General features: G+C 39.9%; 1 protein-coding gene across 14 annotated transcripts in view; it reads right to left on the bottom strand.

The window, feature by feature from the left end:
• Positions 1-27,472, bottom strand: part of LOC122556528 (teneurin-2-like) — a 2,772,576-nt gene that overhangs the window by 1,329,874 nt on the left and 1,415,230 nt on the right. For all 14 annotated transcript variants that reach the window (XM_087995212.1, XM_087995211.1, XM_087995218.1 and 11 more), the window contains one exon: positions 14,347-14,427. The gene's annotated coding sequence lies outside the window, so the exon portion shown is untranslated. The remainder of the gene's footprint in view (positions 1-14,346; positions 14,428-27,472) is intronic.

Raw genomic sequence — 27,472 nt, 5'->3', positions numbered from 1 at the left:
ATAAAAATGATTTACTGCCAAATCTAAAATTAAGGGCCCAAGGTCCACCATTGGGTCACTATTGCAAATAAAAGATGTATTACAGAGGTCTATTAGTCAAGTCACAAACATTAACATGAATTACCCTTTATTTCTGCAGCAATAACACAACAATGGAACAATTCCACTTGATTTGATTTTTTTTCTATGTTAGAATAAATGCTGATGGATGGGGGGATGACAAGAGAAAAGCCAAGGCAATATCTTGACTGAAAGTAAAACACAGAAGTTGTCTGATCTCAAATTGTTTTTTTTTTTATTTTTGATCTTAAGTAGACACTGCTATATAGTTAATAGACATTATTTTCTAGCCTGCAAAAATTATTTAACAAGTTAACAAAAAACAAATTGAAAAATGAATACAGTCAAACTCTATTTCCATCTAAGTGCAGCTCAGCAGTGGTAATGTGATGTGGGAATAGAATTAAATGATTTGAAAATAGTTCCTCTTCTTTACCTAAACATTGCGAATAATATCCCAATGAGTTGGACTATGACTTTTGAGAACATATTGTGAAGGTTGAACAAGTCTACAAGACTAAAAAAAGCCAAAGAAAATCGCAAAATGAAGAGCCTACCTTGTTAAATACCATAAAAGAGCAGTGCGGGAAGCAGATTCCTAACTTGTTCATTAGAATTGCTTAAATTGCTTTTGTCATATTGATAAATTTTCTCTTCAAACTTTAGATCATTAATACAAGACATTAGCTATATTTTGAGCCCAGTTCCAATATCAGAATCAGGATAACAATTCCTTTGCAGCAATCCAACAATACACTGTAATCCTCCAATTCAAACAGCACTCAAACTGCATATATTGTATCGGGTGCACCGTTTCAATCATCTGCCAATCAGTGCCCTACAATTGCCAGTTCTATGCTGTGGATTCATATGCATTAGGAAAAGGATTGAAGCTGCTCCAAACTAATTTTGCTTAGGATCTTCACTGCTGACATAGGGATGAGACTTTCATCCCATTAGCCTGAGGTTAAGTTCAAAAATATGAGAGGACTGCAGCCTAGCAAGCTATGAGGACTAAGCTTCCACCTAACATGTTTTTAAGCTAGAATTAAAAACATAGAAATGTATTATAAAGCTTCATGGTGTACTATGCTATGTATGCTTCATTGTAAATCTTATTTGTTAATCAACATTTAGATATGTTTATTCATGTTTTCTGGGCAGATTTATTCTGCCTAAATAATTTCCTAATATGATAACAATGCCACTTTAAATGTAATCTAAAATGCAATACAAAGTAATTTATTTGATTTGAGTTGATTCGAAATTACACTGCCAATCTGTTGTTTCACCCTTTTCTTCTGGATAAGTCTGCAATGAATTAGAGGTTAAAGTTGAAATGAAGAACACCCCAGATTTTTTTTTCATTGTATTTTTTAAATGATTACTTAATGGGAAAGATGGCACATGGCACATACTTTACACAATGACCGAGCAGCATAATATAGCCACCATTCACAGAATAGCAAGCATGACGGCAGAAATAAGTAGACATTGAGGAAAGCAATAGTGGTAGCTGAGAAAAGTTTTTAAATGGAGAGAATTGTTAAATAGAGAATTGTGATATTGTTTCATTCAGGAAATTTATTTCATGACTAGAAATGAATATCCAAGAATACTAGAAAAGTAATTGGAGATTACAACAAAAACTATAAAGGAGCAAATTACTGCAGATGCTGGAATCTGTACTGAAAACAAAAATTGCTGGAAATCAGAGCAGGTCAGGCAGCATCCCTGGAGAGAAAGCAAGTTAATGTTTTGAGTCTAAATGATTCTTGTATAGGCTCTGATGAACATTCATCTGGACCTGAAACATGAGCTTGTCCATGGATGCTGCCTGACCTGCTGCGATTTTCAGCATTTTTTGTTTTCAGAACAAAAACCAAAGCCCAGTTCTTCTAGTTATCTCCAGCCAGTCAGAGAACCGATTCAACTTGACAGGTGTACCTTTGGATGCCGTGGATATTCAGATGCAATGATAATGAAAGGATTATCCAGGAATTTTAAAATCCAACGACCAATGGCCCTGTACTTTTAACTCTTTGAAAATGACTCCACCTCTGAGTTAAGTCAGACATTTGAGGGTCCTACCTACTTGCCTGGATAGTTACCCAGGAAAAGTTAGAGGATTAAAGCTTGATCCAACTCCCAAGTGTACTATTGACTCATTCCTGAAGAAGGGCTAATGCCCGAAACGTCGATTCTCCTGTTCCCTAGATGCTGCCTGACCTGCTGCGCTTCTCCAGCAACACATTTCCATCTCTGATCTCCAGCATCTGCAGACCTCATTTTCTCTTCTACTATTGACTCACACTGAGTGCACCCCACTTCAACAATTTAATCACAGACACACAGTCTCCAAGCCTCCAAATCCTTGACCCTGCTATCACCAAACACCCAATTCAGAAACCCAAGCCCCTCTGAAAACTCAACTGCACCCATATACATGCTCCGTCCCTCCCTCCCCTCACTCACTTACCATGCACTGTACTCCTCCCCATTCACCTGCTAAGGTAACACCCTACTCTCTGAACCACCTTACAGATTACATCCTCACTCACCTAGTATCCTGACACTGGCCACTGTCTGCCTGTCCTGAATTGCCACCCTACCCTATCACCCATTTGCTGACTAATGAACCTGCTCAGCCACTTTCTTGCTGCTACTGTTGTGAAGATATTTTCTGAAACATTTTTTGAAGGTGGATGTTGGGGAAGAACTTCATTGTTGCTGCAGTTGCTGAGGCAGGCAATGCCACTGTTGTTTCATAGATTTCTTTATTGATACAATCAAAGAGTACGCCATGGGTCAATGTATTGAAGGAGACCTGTGAAGTAGGGGGACACTTTGTTAATATTATGACAACAAAAGAGAACAAGCTCTTCTCAGGGAGTTTCAGTAAAAAAAATTGTACTAGAGCTCTGTTGTTTGACATCTTCTAGGAGTTGCAAAGTGAATGAGGATGTTTGATCATCAACATTTTGCCACGGGTCTCCATTTGTTGGTCCAAAGTCTGAAGCAAAATAGAGAAGCATCAGTGACTAAGGAAAGAAATGGCAGAAGGGTCAATGAGACAAGGGCTTGGGACATCTCTCTTCCTCCAAGATCTCCAGTGCGACACTTGAGAACCAGTGTGCCTTGTCCCATGGGTCCTGAGCCATCCTAATACATGTCATCTAGATTCCAGCAAGCACGCTTTTCATCTTCAATGGAAATAGGTGAGGAAGATTCATAAAAGCCGTTGCAAGAGAATTACAGCTATTCAGTATTTGCATACTCAACCTGAAGTTATCAGCAATTCAACATTTCCAGTACAGGTTAACAAGCAATCAGGACTAAATTTTATTGACAAAATGTAACGCCCTCTGTTGTGTAATTTTCACAGTTAGGACACAATATATCTTCTCATAATGCATTAACTGTATCATTGCATGTGACCTGAGGGTGTACAGGTCTCAGACTCCATTTTAACTGTCAATTGAAACATGACATGTTGGTAAAAGTATGATCCTCTTTGTAGCCAAATAAATTTGTCAAAATACAATCCTGAAGTACCTGTGATTGTAACATATTTATAAATCAAGAATTGTAATTAATGTCTGCTGAATCTTTCAAAACCCTGTTAACCCATCTAGTTCTAAGAGAGCTAACATCAGCTTTGTTGCATTAGATACAGATACAGTAGTCCAGCCATACCCACAGGGGGATATGTTCCAAGACATACCTCAGAAGCCTAAAACCACAGATAACAGCGAACACATTCATTTAACTTGGAAATTTACCACCCCAACAGCCCCCAATCCCTGGCTTTGGAATGTTCCATGTAATATGTTCGGGCCACCATAAACGCGGGTAACTGAAACCACGGTAACCGACTCTGTGGGTACGGAGGGCGCCCTGTATATTACTAGAAGAAAAGCTCACAATATAGTAGTAGTCCATGGGTATAATACAACACCCTGGCCCAAGGTGTACCAGTTCATGGGTACACTGCATATTGTCTGTGAGGCATAATACAACACACTGGTCCAAAGTGTGTTTGAAAGTGATAGGTGTTTAATTGGATGGGACCACACTGCCTACCTCCCTCTGTTCCAATTAAGTCTGGTGTGGGAAGACATGTGAATGTCTTTTCCACTTTAATGCTAACTGAGCTGAATAGGTGGGCAATTGATGTATGCAAGGGCGTGAGCCCACTATCACTGATATTCAGAAAGCTGCAGGTTTAACAGTCACCATGACTGGGACTGTGCATTTTCCCACTCACTTTCCTCATTGTCAGGCACTCTGGTGGTGCCCAATTAAGGGTCCTGTCATCAGGTAGGGAACTTGCTGAGAAACCTTCTGTTGTTCTTTCCTTGGATTCCCTGTCACCTTCTTTCTCGTGACTCAGAGCTTAAAATGTGGGAGTTTTAACCAACTTCCACCCCACACTTCCTTTGCTTAAAATTACTGATATTTTTAAGCTTCATTAGCTGAAGATAATACGCCCCACATACACCTTTCTGCTATTGAATATGAAGAAGCACAAGTGGCTAACTTGGGCTCATTTCTTATCCCAGTTTCGTTCCTTACGAGTAAGGAATCTCTTTCAAGCAGTCAAAAGTTCCCACCTTAAAGAAAACAATGAGCAAAGGCTTGAATGTGTGGAGGGTTTCAGTCATAAGGAGAGGCTGGATAGGCTGGGACTTTTTTCATGGAGTGCGGGAGGTTGAGGGGTGACCTTGTAGAAGTTTATAAAATCATGAGAGTCATAGATAACATGAATAGCAAAGGTTTTTTTCCCAGGGTAGGGAAGTTCAAAACTAGAGGGCATAAGTTTAAGGCAAGAGAGGAATGATTTAAAAGGGATCTCAGCGCGCCAACGTTTTCACACAGAAGGGGTGCATATATTAAATGAATTGCCAGAGGAAGTGATAGATGCAGCTATAGTTACAACATTTAAAAGACGTTTGGACAGGTACATAAATAGGAAAATGTTAGAGGGATATGGACCAAACACAAGCAAATGGGACTAGTTTAGATTGGGAAACCTGGTCGGGATGTATGAGTTGGACTAAAGCGTCTGTTTCCATCCTGTATGACTCTACGACTCCTGTTCAGCCCTTGCTCACCTGTAGCCTATATCCGTCTCTTATCCTGGATCTGCAGTGGATGCATTGCCAGCATCTCAGTTAGGTGGATTAGACATGTTAAATTGACCAGCGTGTCCAGGGATGTGCAGGTTAGCCATGAGAACTGCAGGGTTACAGGGACAGTAGGGGGTTTGGGTCTGGGAGAGGTGTTCCTCAGAGGGTCTGTGTGGACTCAATGGACCAAATGGCCTGCTTCCACACTGTCAGGTTCTGTGCTTCTATAATTCTCTCTGGGAGATGTGGAAAATGTGGAGCTGCTGGTGTCTGATCTGCCAGCCCATTTTGACAGTAGGAGAAGCAGGGTTCCTGTGCTAAATTCCTAAATTCTATTTAACATGTCTGGCCTTTCTGAAAGATCTGTTGCTCGCTCTCCAGCTGGTGGGCAAGACGGTGTCGCCTGGTTGAAATTAGGTTTTAAATTTCTAGTTTCAGAAAAACTTCAATCATATCAGTGAGTCTGTTCAAACACATTCTGTATCACAAATCCCAAAAAGTACAGTGCTGCAAAGCTTACCCCTAACTTTTAACGGAGAGCTAGAGCAAAATATTGTTCACAACACAGTTCAATCCCAATTCGTATTCCACGTAATATCCATTACTGGAAAAAAATAGATGGCAACTGCCCTTTCTTTTGCTATTTTCTTTTCTGATGGAATGAGTACTCAAGGGCTTGACCTGGATATCAGTTGGAATAGATAAATACTTCAGATGATAAATGAAACAAAGCCCAAAGTGAAAGCACAGTCCTACCCTTAAATGGTTTTGATCGGTAAAGAGAACAAAAATATGCAGAAATGTGAACATCAAGTATTCTGAGTGTGCCCCCATATGCCTCTTCTTTCCAGAACAGTTTTGAATCTGACAGCAAGAGAGGGATATCTGTGGATTTTTTTTGGCTGCCTTCCTGCATAAATGCATATGTAATATAAAGCCTTTTCTTTCACTTGTGCATACTGTCTCTCCCACATATCATAGACGTCAGATTCTGGGTGCAACAATTATGAAAACCTGTGACTGATTAATCATGAACTGTGATTGATTATTAATTTAAAATACTGCTGTCAAGGAATGAAAGACCAAATGTAATGGGATTCTGAAGGTTGACACAAATTAACTTCATCGGAGCTAGCTTCCCTAAGGATTTCATATGTGTCTTACATTACTGTATTTGCTAAAACTTCCATTCTTCACATTTGTCATGAATGCATTCATTAAAATGGCTTCTAAAACCAATTTACAATTTAGCATATCTTTTATATGCTTTGGTCCTTGAGGCAATAATGTCAACTGTGCTGAAGAAGATGGTTACTTATCCAGCATCAATGTTTCTATTCAGATGCTATGCAGTTCTCCTTGTTCTCTTTGCTGCTTCAGCTTCTCCCTATATTACACCTCCTAACTCCTCTTGCCCCATCAATATGGTCAGGTTACGAACTGCACAACAATGTGGTCTTAGCTGAGTATGTGACATTCAACAACAGAAGCATAAAATCTCACATACTTAAGTGCTACACTGCGCAGAAATAAATGTTTGTGAAAAAGATGACAGCTGGATTTATAGTGCAATGTTCCCGTATTATTAGCAAGACATTGTTTATAGCCTGCATGCATTACTTTCTGATTGAAACAAACAACAGTTTTCCATATCTGGCAATAGAAGTGAAAACATATTATAACTTGTACAGATATTTGTTAAGCTGCAGAGAAATACAATTGTTGCCTCTGACTGAGACAGACATGCTTCATAAAACCAAATGTCTCTTTCACAATGGTACTCATGCAATGAAAATTGTTGGTTTGGTGATGGCTGGTTACTTGTCTATTGAGGATACACATATTCAGCCCGTCCTGCTTAATGCACCCTGTAGTGTCCCAGTTTTAAAATGACTGCAATTCACTAATGGACTACTAATGGACATTAGGATACATTTCTCTCTCTTATTTCCCTGAAGAGTACTGACTACTCCTTATTTTTCTGGTATACCTGCATACGAGTAAATGTGCTGTAAACTGTCGAAATTATAGTAATAGCAGGATGACGCATAAGCTTTTAGAATTAATGTCATCAAAGATCTGAATACATATTAATTTAGTTCCACAAATCTCTTATCAACCCCAACTGCAGCAGCAGATTTGGGTATCGCTGCATGCAAAGTGGATTTGATATAATTCTGTGACAGAAAAAGTCAATCGTTAATGTAGAAATGAAAGTACAAACAGTTAACATCAAATCAGCAAATCTTTCCCCTTTGACTGTTTAGATTCAGTGTACACTATTATTTTCGCTCCAGTTGTTGAAGTTACAGTGGGCAGACTAGGCCTGTGATGCCACCCACAGAACATTTCAAAAAACTGCATTTCTCTGTGGGGTTGGGTTTTCTTCCTGACTTTTTCAGGACTTAAAAACCATTTTCAAAAAGAAAACCCCTCCACTGCAGTACAGTCACAGCATACAGTCATGGTCTACATTTTTTGTTTTGTAGAATTGTGTCTCAAGTTCATGATTGTGCTCGGATAGGTACACTAAATAACGTTGAAGTGATGGGGAAGATGGAGTGAAACATCTTCTTCATGTCATCAAGGGAAGGTTTCCCCTGAACTTTAAACAAAAAATGAATGAACCCATTAAAGAATTATAGCTTTATGATTTTTTTACAAGTAACTGAAACCTTGAATAAAAATGGAAGGTACTGGAAAACACAGCAGGTTGGGCAATATCTGTGCAGGGAGAACAAAGTAAACAATTTTTGTTTGGAACAATTGAAGTTGCAGAAAACCTTGTATTCCCAGCCTTCTCAGAAATTTCAGAACTGAAAACAATTCCTATTCTATACCCTCCTGTAAATCATTTTTCTGACAGGATTACCCAGCCCTGATATAATCGCCTCAGTTCTGTCTTTCGGTGTCACTTTTAATCATTGTCAGTGCTGTTTTCATTTTATTGACAACACAATATATGACAGATGACAGACAGCAAGTCTATAAATTAATACCTTGGTTCGGATTTCCTTCTTTCTTTGCTGGCAAAGCAGCTAGTGACAACTATAACAAGCATCAACATCTTGTAAAATCAGTTCTTGGGTTGCTGAGAATACAGAAAGGTTTAGGACTATCACACAGGGTGAGTTAATCAATGATTATTGGTTATAGATTTCTCCGACCTCTGTTGGAGATATCCCAACAATCCAGGTTGTAAAAAATGACAACATATCTCTCCTGCAATTGACTGAAGAATTCCAAAGGAGAACACCACAGTCTATGATAATTCCAAATGTGGAAGTGCATGAGGCTTTCATCCCAGTCTACAATACCCTTCACTAATAATCAGCATAATTTATGACAGTGACAGTTTGATAACACCGTTCCTCCCCTATTTTAAAGTCTCTATATACCCATAAGGCACAGATCATGGGGAAAAGCCTGAGATTAATAGCTAAGAAAAGGAAATATGTTAATGAGCTGCACAACCACAAATTATTCATTGCTGTGATCTTGATTCCATTGATTATTCCCAATTCACTAGAGCAGCCTCAAATATGAATATGCTTGTCAAGATGCCCCTTGTTATTAGTAAATAATATTAAATGTTTTAATTTACCCTCCTAAAATACATTCATCAAGGAGTTCCAGCAATCCTTTACTCATTTTTTCCTGAACTAAGAGGGAGTTCCAAGATTCTGATCCAGAGATACTGCAGGAACAATAATATACTTCCAAGTCAGGATGGGGAGAAGCTTGGAGGGGAACTTGCAGGTGGTGGTGTTCCGATGTATCTGCTACTTTTATCCTTCTAGGTGGAAGTGGACATGGGTTAGGAGGGGACTACCGAAGTAGACTTAATGAATTTCTGCATTCATTTTGTAGATGGGACAAACTACGGCTTCGAAGGTCAGGAGTAGAAGAAATAAATGTTATTGAATGTGGTGACAATAAAGGGGCTGCTTTGTCCTGGAGAGAGTCAAGCTTCACGAGTGTGGCTGGAACTGCAGTCACCCCGGCAAATGGGTATTATTCTATCACATTCTTGGCTTGTGTCTTAAAGGCAGTAGGCAGACTTTGAGGTTTCAGGAGATGAATTACTCATTGCGGCATTTCTAACTTCTGACCTGCTTGCATAGTCACATTATTGATATGGCTAGTTCAGTTCAGTTACTGGAAAATACAGGAATACTGACAGACCTGGATAGAGTGGATATGGAGAAGATGCTTCCACTAGTAGGAGAGGTGAGAATTTGAGGGAGCAGCCTCAGACTTAAGGTCAACCCTTCAGATTTTAAATGAAGAGGATTTATTTTCAGCCAGTGGGTGGTTGATCCATGGAAGTCATTGCTGCAGCAGGCTATGGAGGCCAAGCCATTGAAATATTTAAGACAGAGATAGATAGGCTATTGATTGGTAAATGGGATCGAGGGTGATGGGGAGAAGTAGGACAATGGAGTTAAAAAACATGTCAGCCATGATTGAATGGCTAAGCAGACTTGATAAGCAGAATGGCCTAATTCTGCTCTTACATCTTATATCGCTTTAACGTGGTAGCCCCAGTGTTGATTCAGTGGCATTGAGTCTCACAGTGATGATTAGATATTCTCTTGCTGAAGATGGTCATTGCCTGACACTTATTTGGTTCAAATGTATAATGTGCTTATTGGGGGGAAAAAAAAACACCTGAATCTTTATGATCAGGAAGTTCACAGGTTTAACAACTAGTCTGTTTAACCAGTCAATCTCAGGTGGTATGGCAATAGAAACAGAACAACTGACATCAGTGTGTTTGAATTGAGAAGAAAACGTAATACCAACCAGGATATTTGATCAGTGTGCATATGCTCTACAAAGATAGTTTTGAGATTGTTCCTATCACCCCCAGAATCAAGATCCTGAAGCTGCTGGGATTTGTGGAAACATATTATATAAATCATGATTTCCAAGGGACAAGGGAAGAAAATAAGAAAAAAAAAAGCTATGATTTAACACAAACTTCCTGATTTCTGACTGAACATCAATATTAAGGCACAGAACAAGTTAGGCACCATGATCTGTTGAACTCTTTTACAGCACTTATGCTTATGGGACCATTTACACAGAAAACCTCCATGCTAATACCGAGACTGCATCTTTGAGAGGCATAAGACACATTTTACTAAAAGCTATAAATCAATTTCAAGTACATGTACCCCTTGTTAACTATATCCGTTGTGAGCATGCATTAGCTCTATCTTTGCCAGTTTATGAAATCCCAACTGCAAATGAAAAGAAAATAAACTATGTACCTCAGCAAATTGACCAAGTAATATTATAGCTTAGGTAATGGCCAAGAAATCTCCCTTGCAACTCCCTTGTTAGGTCCATGCCCTGCACCAACCCACCCTCCACTCCTGGCACATTCCCCTGTCACCACAAGACGTGCAAGACCTGCACCCACACATCCCCCCTCACCTCCGTCCAAGAGCCCAAAGAAATCTTCCACATCCAACAGAAATTTACCTGCACTTCCATACATGTCATATACTGTGTCTGTTGCTCTCGATGTAGTCTCCTCTCTATTGGGGAGACAGGACGCCAACTTGCGAAATGTTTCAGAGAACATCTCTGGACACCCACACTAAACAAACTCGCTGCCTGTGGCCGAACACTTTAACTCACCATCCCACTCTGCCAAGGACATGCTAGTCCTGGGCTTCCCCCACTGAGAAATTCAAGCCACCCGATGCCTGGAGGAAGAATGCCTCATCTTTCGCCTTGGGACCCACCAAACACACAACATCAAAGTGGAATTTACCAGTTTCCTCATTTCCTCTCCCCCCACCCTCGCCCAGATCCAACCTTCCAACTCGGCACTTCCCCCTTGACCTGTCCTACCTGTCCATCTTCCTTCCCACCTATCTGTTCCACTTTCTTCTCTGACCTATAACCTTCACCCACAACTTCATCTACCTATCACACTCCCAGCTACCTTTCCCCCAGCCCCACCTCCCTCCTAATTATCAGTCAGCCCCCTTAGGCCTTGCCCTCATTTATGCTTGAAACGTCAACTCTCCTGCTCCTCGGATGCTGCCTGACGGCTGTACTTTTCCAGCACCACACTCTTCATCTCTGATCTCCAGCACTTTCTCCTAATTATTGGCATTAACTGATAGATGATGGCACATTCATAATGGAGTGGGATTATTTTACTGGGTAAATTTATTAATGGAATTTACCACCAAGTAATGGTTGTGTTAATTTATAATGTTGCTGATAAGCTAAGATGTGAGATTTCTTGGCCAGTACCTAAGCTATAATATTACTTGGTCAATTTGCTGAGGTACATAGTTTATTTTCTTTTTATTTGCAATTGGGATTTCATAAACTGGCAAAGATAGAGCTAATGCATGCTCACAACGGATATAGTTAACAAGGGGTACATGTACTTGAAGTTGATTTATAGCTTTTAGTAAAATGTGTCTTATGCCTCTCAAAGATGCAGTCTCGGTATTAGCATGGAGGTTTTCTGTGTAAATGGAATGCAGATAGGGGTGGGGAGGGAAATATATCCCTGGTGGTGGGGTCTGTTTGTGGGTGCCGAAAATGGCGGAGTATGACGCAATGTATGTGGAGGTTGGTGGGGCGGAAGGTCAGGACTGGGGCGGGGGTATTCTGTCCTTGTTGCGATTGGAGGTGCGGGAAGTGGAGGCGATGTGCTAGAGGGCATCATCAACCATGTAGGAGGGGAAACTGTGGTTTTGGGAAGAAGTGTAGTACAGGTAGCTGTGGGAATCATTTCCAATTGCCGCCGGGACATTGGCCGTCTCAACCTGTCCACCCCCCTCACCCACTCCAACCTCACACCCTCGCAATGAGTAGCCTTCCACTCCCTTCGCTCCAACTCCAACTTCACCATCAAACCAGCAGACAAGGCGGGGGGGCGGGGGGGTAGGAGGTGTGGCATAGTGGTAGTTTGGCATACCGACCTCCGCACCGCTGAAGCCAGACACCAACCCATGAACACCTCCTCCTAACTGCCCCCTGAACCATGACTGCACCTCTCAATACCAAATCAGCATCTCCCAGACCATCTGCAACCTCATCACCTCAGGGGATCTCCCACCAATGGCCTCCAACCTCATAGTCCAGGAACCCCACACTGCCGGGTTCTACCTCCTACCTAAAATTCACAAAACTGACTGCCTTGGTCAACCCATCATCTCAGCCTGCTCTGCCCCACCAAACATATCTCTACATACCTTGACACCATCCTGTCCCCTTGGCCCAAGAACTCCCCACATACATTAGGGGTATTACACATGCTTTCCGTCACCTTCATGACTTTTGTTTCCCTAGCCACCAATGCTTCATCCTCACCAAAGACATTCAGTCCCTGTACACATCCTTCCGCCATGATGATTGCCTCCAAGCCCTCCATTTCTTCCTCTCCTGCCGACCCAACCAGGACCCTTCTACTGATACTCTTATTCATTTGGCAGAACTGGTCGTCACCCTCAACAATTTCTCCTTTGAATCCTCTCACTTCCTCCAGACCAAAGGGGTAGCCATAGATACCTGCATGGGCCCTAGCTATGCCTGCCTCTTCATCAGGTATGTGGAACAGTCCATTTTCCACAATTATACCGGCAGCATCCCCCACCTTTTCTTCCGCTACATCGATGACTACCTCGATGCTCCTACGAGGAGTTTGAACAGTTCATCAAATTCACGAGCACTTTCCACCCTAACCTCCAGTTCACCTGGACCATCTCAGACACGTCCCTCCCATTCCTAGACCTCTCCATTTCCGGTGACCAACATGACACGGGCATCTAAAACAAACTCACCGACTCCCACAGCTATCTGGACTACATTTCCTCACACCCTGCCTCTGTAAAAAATGTTGCCCGTTATTCCCAATTCCTCTGCCTCTGCCACATCTGCTCCCAGATGAACCAATTCCATCATAGAACATCCCATATGGCCTCCTTCTTCAAAGATTGCAATTTTCCCTCTTATGTTGTTGACAATGTCCTCCAGCGCATCTCCTCCACTTCCCACACATCCGCCCTTGAACCCCAACCCTCCAATGCAACAAGGACAGACCACCCCCAGTCCTCACCTTTCACCCATCATCCTCTACCATTTCAGCAGAGGACCCCACCACCAGGGATATATTTCCATCCCTATCTGCATTCCAGAGAGACCATTCTCTCTGCGACTTCCTTGTTAGGTCCACGTCCCCCACCAACCCACCCTTCACTCCTGGCACCTTCCCTGCCATCATAAAAAGGGCAAGATCTGCGTACATACCTCCCCCCTCACCTCTGTCCAAGGACCCAAAGCTCCTTCCACATCCGGCAGAAATTTACCTGCACTTCCACACATGTCATATACTGCGTCCATTGCTCTTGATGTGGTCTCCTTTACATTTGGGAGACAGGACACCAACTTGCGAAAAGTTTCAGAGAACATCCCTGGGCATCCTCACTAAACAAGCCCACCGCACTGGGGCCAAGCACTTTAACTTGCCCTCCCACTCCGCCAAGGTCATGCAAGCCTTGGGCCTCCTCTACCACCAAACTCTAGCCACCCGACACCTGGAGGAGAAACGCCTCATCTTTTGCCTTGGGACCCTCCAACAACATGGGATCAATGTGGATTTCACCAGTTTCCTCATTTCGCCTCCCCCCACCTTACCCCAGATCCAACCTCCAACTCGGTACCACCCTCTTGAACTGTCTTACCTGTCCATCTTCCTTCCCATCTATCTGCTCCACCGTCCTCTCCGACCTATCACCTTCATCCCCACATTCATCTACCTATCGCACTCCCGGCTACCTTCCCCCCAGCCCTACCCCTACTTATCTCTTAGCCCCCTTTGGACACCCCCTCATTCCTGATGAACAGTGTACACTCAAACCATTGATTCACCTGCTCTTTGGATGCTGCCTGACCGGCTGTGCCTTTCTAGCACCACACTCTTTGACTAATGCCAATAATTATTAACTAATCAGCAGCATCTATAAAATGACAATATTCACAATGATTACAAATAAACCATTTGAAATAGAAATCGGAAGAAGACAGCAAAACACTCTGGCCAAAGATTTTTCAAGTTTAGTCAAAGAACTTGATTTTTCACTTATTATTGCTGAAATGAAAAAAAAAAGTGTATTTGTCTTACCGACTTTCTTCCTCAAATCTTTGTCCCTTCCTTGAAAGTCAATCAGGCTTTTCTGAGTGTCCTCAGTGATGCGTCTGTTACCTAAACAAAGGCAAACATAAAATAAAAACAATGCACTACACAGATTACAATTAATTGTAAGATTTACTCTTTACAATTATTACTACATATCCAACAGGTTGTCTTCTTAACCACGCATGTGACGACGTGTTAGAAATCGCAATTTGTTTTAGTAAAAGCTATCGATGCTGTACAATGAAGAAATGTCCATTCTTTTTTCTCATACAGGGTGGCAATAACCACTCTCACTTTGAGAAGATATTATATACCTCAAGTCACAGCAGGCTTCTGAAGTTGACAGGGGCAACAACAATGGTGTCTCAGCTGTGTTTAAGACACATGGAAATAGAAACACTTCCAAAAGCCCCTTTTCCATTGAGAAACAAGCTGTTACTTCATCTTTGCTGTCACTGAGAAACTCAGGGGGAATTGTGACCTGAATTTAGTTTCTATATTACTTTTATGTGTATGGCGCATTCAGACTAATACATCTGGAAGCAAAGCTCCCTCTCTTTACTTGAAGACATCAGAAATGGTATGACAGCTGAATAATTTCCTCTGCATTTCTTAGGCCTATGTACTGTTTAAATAAATGCATTTACCTCTGTCAAGAAATTGTAAGGCAAGAGTGGGCAAGTTCTATGTCCAACATGCTGTCCACAAATAATCTTGTCTACTCGAACATTTTATTTTATTTCTGATTACCCTACCTAGCCAGATTTATGGTGGAATAAAATACCACATCAGTATCTGATGTAATACTTTAGTCAGCACTGCTATGCAAACAATGGAATGCAAGTATTGAGATATTTCATGGTATTTTAAAATAACTCTGATGTACAAGAGTTTGTACTTCAAGATACTGGAAAACAATTTGGTCTGTTTTTGTTAGCATTGCATAAGGGAGAAATGGCCATATTATCAGATGAACTTCATATATGTGGCTCTTAGGCAGCCCGGTGGCTCAGCAGTTAGCACTGCTGCTCACAGTGCCCGGGACCCAGGTTCAGGTGACTGTCTGTGTGGAGTTTGCATGTTTTCCCTGTGTCTGTGTGGATTTCCTCCCAGTCCAACGATGTGCAGGTTGGGGGAATTGGCCATGCTAAATTACCCATAGTGTCCAGTGATGTGTAGGCTAAGTGGATGAATCATGGGAAATGTATGGATAAGGTGGGGGTGGTGAGTCTGGGTAGGATGCTCTTAGGAGAGTTGGTGTGAACTTGTTGGGCTGAATGGCCTGTTTCCACACTGTAGAGATTCTATGATTTAGGTTTAATACCTTGGTATAAATTGACTAAATTTTCAAATAACACAAAACTAAGAAGAGTAGTAAGGTTGAAGAAGCAAATCAGGGGTTACTGCATACGGTTTGACAAAACTTATAAGAAAGTAGAACAATGACTGCTGAAATACAATGCAGACAAGTGTGAACAACTGCGCATCAAAAGAAAAATTGGGTAGATGCCTTACATTCTGAGTGCTATTTAAATTGTTAAGAGTGAAATTGATAGAATCCTAGCAAATTCACATACAATATATCCAACACTGCAGACAACAATCATAAGAGAAAACAGAATATTGTCCTATCTTGAATTCATTTTTGCTTTGAATCTCGGATTGTCTGCATCCCTTCATCCCATTAGGCTGATTCCTGACAAGTATCTGAGATAAGACAAAACTTTGAATTTGGCTTTTCAGATTTGAGAGGATAGAGCCAAACAGCCCATGAGACATTTTATACTGAGAACGTAAATCCAGATTAGCCCTCTACGAGGTGAGGATAAGTAGAAACAGACTCAAGCTCAGAAAGGTAAACTTAGCAATACAGAAGTTGAATATTGTTTAAAAGAGAAACTTGTTCCTAAAGAGTTTGGTCTTGCATTCATTAGGACAAATACATCAATATCAAATTTCAAACAATCACAATGTTTGAACATTAGCCAAGGCAAACTGTTTTATGTTGGTCTGATGTAATGGCAATACAAGTTATACTTTCCTCTAATAGGATACTGTCATCAGTCAAAAAGATATTTTAACAACCACACAATTGAGCAACACGTATGAATTTCAGTATCAATGTGCTGCCATGCCTGTTGGCTGTTTGTTCCAATGATAAGTTGATCAAATCAAACATGTTCTAATAGGGAGAGCACAAACCATACAAAATCAAACCATGGAGTCATTAAGCCCATGGAGTCTCTTCACCATTTGAACATGGTTGATATGTTTCTGAACTCCATTCTTTTTCTTTTTCCCCACTCTTCATCCCCTCATTAATCAAGAACCTATTTACCTCTGTTTAAAAAACACTCAATGAATTTCCCTCCACAGCTTTCTGCAGCAATAAGTTCCACAGATTCACCACCCTCTGACTGAAGACAATTGTCCTCAGCTCAGTTCTAGAGGGTCATCCCTTCATTCAGAGACTCTGCCCTCAGATTCTAGTCTCTCTTCTAATGGAAACATCTTCTCCACGTCCACTGTAGCCAGGCTCTCAGTATTCTGTAAGTTTTAATCAGATACCTCTCCTGCCTCATCTTTCTAAACTCCGAGTATAGACCCAGAGGCCTCAACTGGTCTTCATGTGACAAACCGTTCACCTCCAGGATCATTCTTATGATTGTCCTCTGCATCTTCTCCAAGGCCAGCACATCATTCCTTAGATATGGCACCCAAAACTATTCACAATATTCCAAATGCAGTCTGACCAATTGGGATATTGAGAGCAGTTTTGGGCCCCATGCTTGTAAAAGTCCAACACAAAGTGTCTACTAATTGATATGACTCTGGAATTGAGTAGTATTTATCAAATAATTCTGAGTGCACCAACAGCTACATTAACAATGAATCTAAGATGATAAGTTGAAGTTGAAACATGGCTCATTTACTTTTGCTGGAAGTGGCATACATTCATGTACAGGGTCCTATTCTCTGCAAACAAAATAGACATGTTTAAGCCTTTTACCTTTCTTGAATTATCGTGCACTGGCACTCCATATTTCCCTCAAATGAAACGAAAATACCGCAAATGTTGGAAATCTGCAAGAAAAACGGAAAGTGCTGAAGAAACTCAGCCAGTCTGACAGCATCTATCAAGTTCTGAATAAGAGTCATGTCTCAAAATGTTAACTCTGTTTGTCTCTCCACAGAAGCTGCCAGACCTGCTGAGATTTTCCAGCCCTTTCTATTTCTATTCTCCTCAGATCTCTGCCCCTTTGTACAAGGCAATCCATCAACAAAAGTCCACTTGCCAATCAGTCAACACCACGTTTTCCTGTAGTATACGTTGTGGAGATTGTTTGAAATTTTACAATCTTTCATTTGTCCTTATGTATGTATGATGAAAATCTTCAGCAACATGTCTCTTTTTTTCATTTGTAAACTTAAGCGAGATAACTAGAAACATATTCCTCACAAGTGAAGGATTTAACACATGAAATAGGGTTCCACTCAGAATATTGGAGGATAACTCCGAGAATTGCTTAATGAAAATTCATACAGCACAATGGATGGATGAATCAAGATGGGCTAAATGTTATTTTCCTCATCGATAATTTAAATTGATATGGTATAATCTTCAAGATCTATCTTAGAATGCTGTGATTCCACAATACTATTGGCCTCATGCCTATTATGACGATATTAAGGTAATTTCACTTTGGATTTCCACAGTTGGCATAGGGAGAAGACTTCCATCCCATTAGCCCAAGACAGATTCAAACCCAGTTGCCAGCGGTGGAAGAAAATTGCACTAATCCACTGCTTCACACAGTTGCCCTGAAGCATGACTCAAATATTTGGAACATTGTACTTGCGGGGGAAAAAAAAAAGAATTAAATATGCCATTACTAATTTAGACCTGGAATTAAAAAGAACAATTTATTTCCAGTGACAAATGTAGGCTCTTGGCCATGGCAGTAGATACTGTTAAATGAAACGAGCCATCAGAATATATTAGTGAACAGGTAGACAGCTGACAAATCACTGGCTCATAATAAAGTACTCTTACAGGATTAGGAATAGAGACAGAACAAGATCTGGAGGGAGAGAGAGAGCACGCACAGACTTCTGGTACTGCTGAATTAATGCTGTGACAAGCCTTAAGCTGAGACCTAATGCAATTTGGTGATAGTGGGATTAGTGTTCAGGCCAGCAAAAGCTGTATTAAGCATGTCCCATGGTGCACGATGTAGTACATGCTGTGTAAAAGCAGACACCGTGTGCCATTTGGGAGTTAATGACATTTGTACAGGATCTTTTACTTTGTTTGAAAAATCTGGTTCCCCTGATATTTTGGGAGGATGAGGTTTTTCTTTGGGGTGCCCTGCTCACACATCACTGCCTGTCCTGCTCCCAACTAGCCAAAGCCTGTTCAGAAAAACCCAAGAATGAGTCAATCTACATTACTTGCTCCATCAGGGTAAGAAATTGGCCTTGGCTCAGTGTCTCCCCACAACAAAAAGTGCTAGTGGCATTGGGAAAATTAAATCTCTAACTCCTGTCCAGTGCAGAGCAGCACTTTGATATTTTACCACATTGTCAACTTTCTACTGCCTACATGTGACATTTATACCAATTACTTGATTTTGTTCCCATCTGAGGTGCTGGACAAATGAATTCAGGAACTCATATCACTCAATACAGTTTCTACTCTCCTCAGGTATCAGCTGTTTTATACACGACTTGTCTGCACTGGAAAGTACAGATGAGGCCATCTGAACATATCACATTAATATGGCACATATTCAGGGATTGTCATTGATGCATACTGAAACCAGACACTGCCATGCAAAAGTAAATAGTTTTCTCTGTCCAGAATCAATCATACAAATACAGCAGGTGTTGTAACATGTGAAACTTTGTGCTTGGAATTTGGTTTTTGTTATCCTGTACTATCTTCAGTACGATTGTGGTTTTTAATTATTTGTTTATGTTTTGAAAGCATTTAAACAGCATTTGACACAACAAGGAAGTTACAGAGTCCTGAAGTTAAATATGCTGTTCAAGCAGAATTTCTTTAAGCATTCTACATTCTGCTGGAAAAATATTTCATTCGAATTAAACAATATCTCCAATTAGCATTGCGTGAAATTTGGAGGTGGCAGTTCTCATAATAACCCCAAACCTCCCCATAGTACCCTGATCTCACTCAGTAAAGTAGTCTAATAGTCTTTTCAGAGACTGTCATAAAGTGTTGTTAGGTTAAATCTCTTTGAAAAAAAAAGGCAATAAAGTGTATTTATTTTCATGCAAACATTGTATTTCATAAACATGAAGTAAACGTAAAAGAAGTGATCAAATAGATTCTTTCTCATTTTCATCCAAATTTTCTAAAGGTCAACTTACTCCGTAATTGTACCGTAACTGAAATAATTTCTTGTGCCAACTCCCTAAATCACTTGCAAGAGTCTTTATATCAACTCTGCCTCAGAATTTTGCAATTTAATCAAATCCACCAAATCAGCACTTAATTGCTCTGCTTTGATAAAAGGAGCCTCAAATTTCAAATTGATCTTTACAAATACCTTTGACAGTAACTTTTTAAACCCACGACCTTTGACACAGAGAAGGACAAGAACACCCCAGATGCCTGGGAACACCACAACCTGCAAGTTCCCTTCCAAGTCACAGCCTGCAATGTCTTCACTGCCACTTGGTCAAATCTATGAAATTCTCCCTTACTAATAGCACAGTGGATATAACTAAGCTCACTTGAAATGGTAACCTATGTTTTCTCTTTCAAATGTACATTTATTTTTTGTACAAGGAGTATTTGTACATATTATTCACACCATATACAGTGGAATCTACTTATTGGTTAATCATGTTTAAAAGGTAGAAGGATGGTGGGTGTTTACAGGATTCCTTGTAATGCTGTGTACCATGAGGATTAGATGGATCGGATGCCCCAGTGGAGCTGAGGCAGCAGCATTAGAGCTCAGAATATATTAAGGATAGGTTGGGGTTATAATTAAAGTGAAAGCCTGCCAACTTCAGCTAATTACAACCTCCACTCACCTGTACTTGGTTCATATCAATAAACAGCTTCACCAGGGAGTCATTGTACGATATACTCAAAATGCACATTTTTTTTAACCGTGTTAACTGTTTACTGGTCTCTGAATAATGTTTGCTTGCATTCTGATTACTTTCTCATTTTAGATTTTGTAAAAGAAAATTCATTCTAAATTACATTAGATGTGGTGCACTTCAAGTTGAGATAGGAAAAACATTGTATGAAAGATCCATACAAAATAATGCAACTTTGTGAAATTTGCCTGTGAGTGCCTTGTATTAACAATTATCATGCAGGATAACATAAGGACAGTAATTGATAGGTAATAGCATCCAGTGGGAAAATGTCTAAACCCTAAAGTAAGAACATATCTGTTGCTATCATTAAAGTGTTATTATAAATTAGTAAGTTCATTATTAGAGGAAGAACAGTCCAAGCAACAATAGATATAATAGTGATATTTGCCAACAAAATATTTAAGGCTGGGAAGGTGGGATAAGGAAACCTAATTTTAAAATAACTGTAACCAATATTTTAAAGATCAAATGTAAGTCAGAGAGCTGACAACTGTCAGATTTTGCAGTAGAATTGGGTATGGACAATGAATTGGCTGAAGTGGAAAATAAAGCAATAGGTAATTGTTTTGGAAGTGATGTCAGGGTGGGGAAAAATCATGTTCCTGAATGGTATGCTATGAAGTTCAGTGCTAGGAAGTTTATTTTTTCCCCATCTTTATGCATAGATTGAATTAGACACTGAAATCCAAGACCAGCTGTTAAATTTTCCAGATAAACAAAACATCAAAGGGCAAGAGGAGACAGATTCAATATGCAAATGGAAAAATCAGTGGAAAGCAACATACAAAACATGAAAGTACGTATGACATGATATTGGCATCAAGTAAAAATACACTGTAAATTGCACAAATGCTAAAAATGCATCAGTAGAAGATGTGGGAATAGTCATAGCTTTTGCACTGAACACGTGAAATCAATGCACAGAAGTAATAGATGACAAACACTCAGTGATTTCATTAGTGACCATATGTCAAAAGGAAAATTTTAAAATGTAAGAACTGTGTTCAATTTTTGACCATTAAGATGTAAGGCACGACTTTAAACTTTGAGGCAGTGCCTCAGCTTGCTATTCTGCACTCTTGATACTATTCTTGGTAAACTGTTGACCACCTATCTCCTTCCCTCATTGGTTGGACAGGATGTACTGAGATCTGCTGGTGAAGGCATCTGGATATTAGCTGATGACTCTGGTTTGTTAAATATAATCACATCAGGCTGTTGTGTGGATTGGTTCATTGAACAGCTTTCCCAACCTTAGCACTTGTGCTGAAGGTTTCCATCTCCTCCCTCAAGGCTTATCCTCCTTATCCACCCTTCCAGACCATGTATGGTAACTGCATAATTTTGTGAATTCAGTGATGCAGTGACTAAATTCAAGTTTCTCTCCTGTGTGAATCATAACCTGCCCACTTTCCCTGATAGCAAACTTTAAATCTTTCAGAGACTGGGATGGTATTCCAACACACTGACCTGTCACTTTTAAATGTCTTCCCTTAAAACTATGTGAAAACAAAAAATATTTTGCTCTATTTCTAGCCAGAGGTAAATAAGTCATATGAGCAATACAAAGTTGGAAAATAAAAGCTAAGCCTGAAGTAAAGAAAGTTACAGTGGGAACAGCAATTCAGAAGAATGGGAGCTTTGCAATTGCTCATTTGCTGTGAAAGTTCTGCATTCAAAAGATTGTTTCAGTTCCTCTCTGGCACATGCCTCAGTTAAATCTCCAGGGAATCCCTAAAGTTGAAAGTTTTAAATTATCTTCAAATATGAACATGTTTGTGTTCTAACAGTGCCAATACAATGCACATGTTAAATTAGTGTTCTGTGATGACAAAAACATCAATCTGTAGGTTTCTTAAAATTTGTGGGAGACACAAGATAATGAGTTTGATATTCATGCCAGTATGGACTAAATGCCAGATGTCACTATTTCGGCAAGCTTCACAAATGGAGTTCTTTCATCTGTGAAAATTTCATGATGATACAATCAGTAGTTACAGAAATATTTCAGACATGGCAGACAGTTATGGGCTAATCTATATAATACTTCTCTGCTGGCCTATTGCATTTGATTGGTCTGCAATTATTCGGGTGACCTTCTCAGTTTCAGCTCATTTGCAGTTCAGCACATGCCTGACCATTCCTTCTTCCAAAGTCAGACATGACAATATCAGTCCCTTTGTATTAAGAAATTCAGAAACAAACCTCTTCACTGTCAGATCTGTATTTCGTCAATAATATCTTACGTCTTCTCAGTCCAAAACAGCTATCGATTGGTTGGCACCATTTTTCTCTTTCACAGGCTTCTTATTAATGGACTACATTGATACTGGAAAATGTCACAAAATAATCTGCCAGTGATAAGCAAAATCTGAGTAAATTGTGTGCTTATTTAGTGTGTTTGATTTTTAATGATTCTCCTAACTGCAGAGATGTATAATGCTATGAATTTATTTAATCAAAGTAAGACAATAATTTTAAGTCCTTTCTGAGAAATGTGTGCCTGGTTCAGAATGGCACACATTATAGATACATAACAGCCAATTGCCAAATTTGTGAATGATTTAGTGGACTGTGAAAAATTGTACAATGTTAAATGAGCAGTCAGCATTAAGTTCAAACACAGAAAAGTAAAAACCTAGATTATTATCCCACATGCCACTCCAAACTGATTAGGCTTTGACACTAGATGATTCTGGGAACATTTTGTCATAAGGCTGCTATATATCATTAAAAATACCCAGACAATTATACACTCAGCATACTATCACTGGTAAAAGGATGGCTTCCACATTTGATAACAAAAAAGTTACAGCACTTCAACAGAAATCTCTAGCAATAAACATTTGAAATGTTTGGCGGTTTGACCAGTCCAGTGATAATTACACACTAATATTATTTTCATCAACTTGGAAGGATGCAATTTATGATGTGGTTATGAATTTTGCCAAAAAAAACAGAGGCGGAAAGAGATTGCTCGGTTCAGGAATATCCCATGTAGATACTGAAACAATATTTTTTTTTATTTTAAAAAGCAAATAAAAAGTGGATCCTGAACATTAAAACGAAAAAAAAACTCAGCCGGTCTGACATCTTCTGTGGATAAGAAATAGAATTAACACTTTGAATCCAATGACCTTTCAGAATACTTCTTCAAAATATTAACTCTGCTTTCTCTCTTTAAATGCTGCCAAACCTGCTGAGTTTCTCCAGAAATTTCTGTTTTTGTGTAAAAGTTTCTGTCTATTTAGTGTGCATTTATTCAGAGTACAGAATAATTTGATGCATTCAAAGGTGGGAATAGGTTTCTTACAAAAAATAAAAAATAAAGAGAAATAGGTCAATACTTATTGAATTCTAGTGGCATTATCACCTCAGCTTGCTTAAGTAACAGCTCCACAGTTTGGTACATTACAATGGACAGAGACTGAAGTCACATGCTAAGTATTTTGCCACAGAAGTATAAAATGCAGAAAGGCAGCACAATTCCAACATTAAAGAGATGCAGAAAAGATGTAAACAATGTTTATGTTTTGCTATGTTCTTGATTCTCCTGTTTCCTGCAGAACAGCCAAAAATGGAAAACTGCAGCTCTTCATATGTGGGTGGGCACGCAACAGAGATCTGCAGCTGAGTGAAACACAGTATCTGACTTGTTTTTCATCATAAGCACTGTAACAGGGCTGCCTATGAGCCTTGTCGACAGCACTCGATTTAGCAGGCGGGGCACCAGAGTTGCACAACAGAGATTACTGCATTGGCCCTTCAGGTAAAAGGAAGGTTGATCATGTATATTTTCATAATAATATTTGTTGGTTGAACATTGCCATGTCGTTTTCAGTTGCAGAATCATTTCACTGAGCACATTTTGCTCATTGACTGTTGTGGCAAAGACATTGGAAACCTATATCAGTTCTGGCAGTGCAGCAGCTTGGAAAAGACTTTACAGAATGTGGAGTGCCTAATCTCAGCAGTGACCTAATGAGATGGAGATAAGTTGAGGCCAAAAGCTTCCTAGGAAATGGAAAGAAAGCTACAAAAGAAAGCCTGGCCAAGATGTATTTTTTTAAGCTCCTAAGATCTGTTATAAAGTCGATTTTCATGACCATAGGAACAGATTTTAGACAAAGTCTTACCTAGTGACCGAGTTTCAGTTGAATAAAGAAACTAGAATGCTTATTTGAGTAAAATGTTGACTAATGATTGCCTGGGAATGGGTGACTGATTGTAATCTCATTAAGAGTTCAAATTATTAATTTCTAATTGTAAATATCAGAGAATCAGAACCTAGAATCTAAGTATTTTAGATTATGCTAAGATTCTGTAAAGGACAATGAACACCTGGGATGATTTGCAAAGCCCATCATTCCCGCAGCTGCACAAGTTAAAGTCGTCTTCTTTCCTAATCTCCAAGTATCGTGCCAAGCTATAAGAGGAGCATTGCAATTGTGTCCTCACAAAGTATTAACTTTATGATGGATGAATCAATGGTGCAGTACATTCATGCACGGATGTGCAGTAATGTGCACACAGAGGTGAATATCATTACTATGATTCCCTTGACAATAAGCTCCCGATTTCAACCATCTGGGACAAGTATCAACCAAAACAGGGCTCTTACCCAAAATGGAGGGAAATCAAGCAATGAGTAAATCAGGATGTCAGAGGTTGATAAATATAGAATATAATGGATACCTGTGAATGAGTGACAGCCTGTGCTTTGGATGGTTTATGCATGGAATAATAGATACCCAGGAGAGAGTTACAGGCTGGAATGCTTTTGACAATTTCTTGTTCAGTTTTGTGTCTTTATTAGCTTACAATAGCTCTCTGTGCTGTAGGCCATGGATGGGTAGTAATGACCATTCAGAAAGATCAATTACCCAATTGTTCCTAGTATTAAAAATCATTTTCTGTTGTTAATGATGCAATAATATGATCAGTGAATAATAAACATTAATTGTGAACTGTGACACTAGTGAGAAGTCTGCTGATTAATTTTCTCTTTGATGAAATTAAAGCATTTTTTCTAAGGAAGGGAACTTAATTAACACGGCACTTTAGAGGTAACAGCCTAGAAAATTAAATGTGCAACACCTTTCTTAAAGACATAAAATGCCTAAAAGCAAAATGACAGGCAGTGTGCTCATCACTTCACACTGGATGTGTACAACCCACCATATTGGCTAAAATGCCACCATATGTATTCAAGCTGTGCCACTGAAGTTGACTGCTTAGTGTCAGTGTCACTAACCAGTCTTTATTGCCAATGTTCCAACCCCCTGGACTGATGACCTTCCACCATCATATCTCGTGCCTGCAGTTCACCAGGAAGAAACAAGTGAGGCCAGCAGACCAAAGAAATATAGAGTGGTTATAGCATAGAAGGGGGCCATTGGGTTGTCATGTCTGTGTTGGCTCTCTGAAGGAGCAAATCTCCATGTCCTTCACCTCTGCCTTTTTTCCCAGAGTCCTGCAACTACTTCTTTCATAGGTAACAATCCAATTCCCTTTTGCATGTCTCTGCCACACTCTCATACAGTGCATTCCCCCCGCAAGATCTCACTACTTGGAAAGGTTTATCTTACATTGCTATTGCTTATTTTACTCATGGTTCAGTTTCTCCCGAATCTGCTTTGTCCAGAGCCCTCATGAATTTACGTGTTTTTGTCAAATCTCTGTGATACTACTGTAGTCACCACAGGAACATGACCGAGATCATATACAAGTTGTGATGAAACTCAACATCTTGGTCCATATTTTCAGTCATAAAGAAATAAGCCACATTTAGTCACGGCATAGTTTCCTTATTGATTCTGTAATTAGGATCTCATTGCAATAGTTTTCTCGAAGTGAGCTTACACCTCAAATTACTAGAGTTAAAGTGAACACATGCAATCAGATAGGCATGAATCAGTGTAGTGTGAATGTGATCTTCCTGATATCTGTAAATAATCAAAGGCTGACTTCTGCTTCCAAGAGACTAGTTTTTTTTTATTTATGATTGTAGCCTTCAGAGCAACAGAACTCAAAAAGACACATCTACACACTCTTCCATTAACTCCAGCATTCAAAAAGAAATTTTGAATAAATAATTTGTATGCATTTAATATGGTTTATTTTGTGTATGTAATTAACTGGTTTTAATTTGTTGAAGCCACAATGAAGAAAAGCAGTTAATTAGTACACCACTTTTTATTATTCTGAGCCTTTTCCAGCTGATGAAAGAAAAGAACACATCAGAGTTGATCAGGAAAGTCACGGATTGTCACTCAGAATCAGATAAGGCGCCATGGCAGCTGTCTCTATATAACATCTACGCGGCTAATTAACGTGATAAGACTAGTGACACGTGAATATCGTGAGGAGTTTAAGTATGTGACATCGCCTCCAGTCCTGTACGAAACCTGCCATGCTGCCTTCATCAATAGAGCATAATTTTGGATAGTTACCCATAATCAGAAGTGCTTGTAACTCTTTGGGGGCTTGGTGAGGCTGTCGTAGGAAAATTCTGACAAACTGTCAGTTTCGTCAACTATTACTATTACCGTAGAGAATAAGTTCAGTCAGTTTTTTGTAGCTGCTCAACATCTATCACAATGAGTAACCCCTGGCCCACCTACTCCAGTTAGCAATCCGAGCTCCCAATCTACTCTGATCAAAAACGCTCATTGTCTCTCTCCCAACTAGCTCCCAAACGGTAACACAATCCCTTCCACCTTCTCCAATTAGCAATCGCTGACTCTATGCCCGTCGGCAGTGCCTGACCCATCTACCCCAATTAGAAGCTCTAGCTGCCCCCACCTTTGCTGAGTAAAAAACAATTCCTTCCCCCACCCCCACCAAGCCCAACTAACAACCACATTCCCACATGCACTCCAGTCAACAATGCTTCTACTATGGAAATTAGATGTAGAGTGAACAAGAAGCATCACTTTTCATGATGTGCTGACACTAATATTACTTGCATTCA

Source organism: Chiloscyllium plagiosum, unplaced genomic scaffold (genome assembly GCF_037043375.1).
Source record: "Chiloscyllium plagiosum isolate Xiang-an unplaced genomic scaffold, Cpla_swu_hap1 HiC_scaffold_16, whole genome shotgun sequence".
Classification (NCBI taxonomy): Eukaryota; Metazoa; Chordata; class Chondrichthyes; order Orectolobiformes; family Hemiscylliidae; genus Chiloscyllium; species Chiloscyllium plagiosum.
Note: the sequence above shows the minus strand (reverse complement) of the source record. Positions and strands in the feature narration are given on the sequence as shown.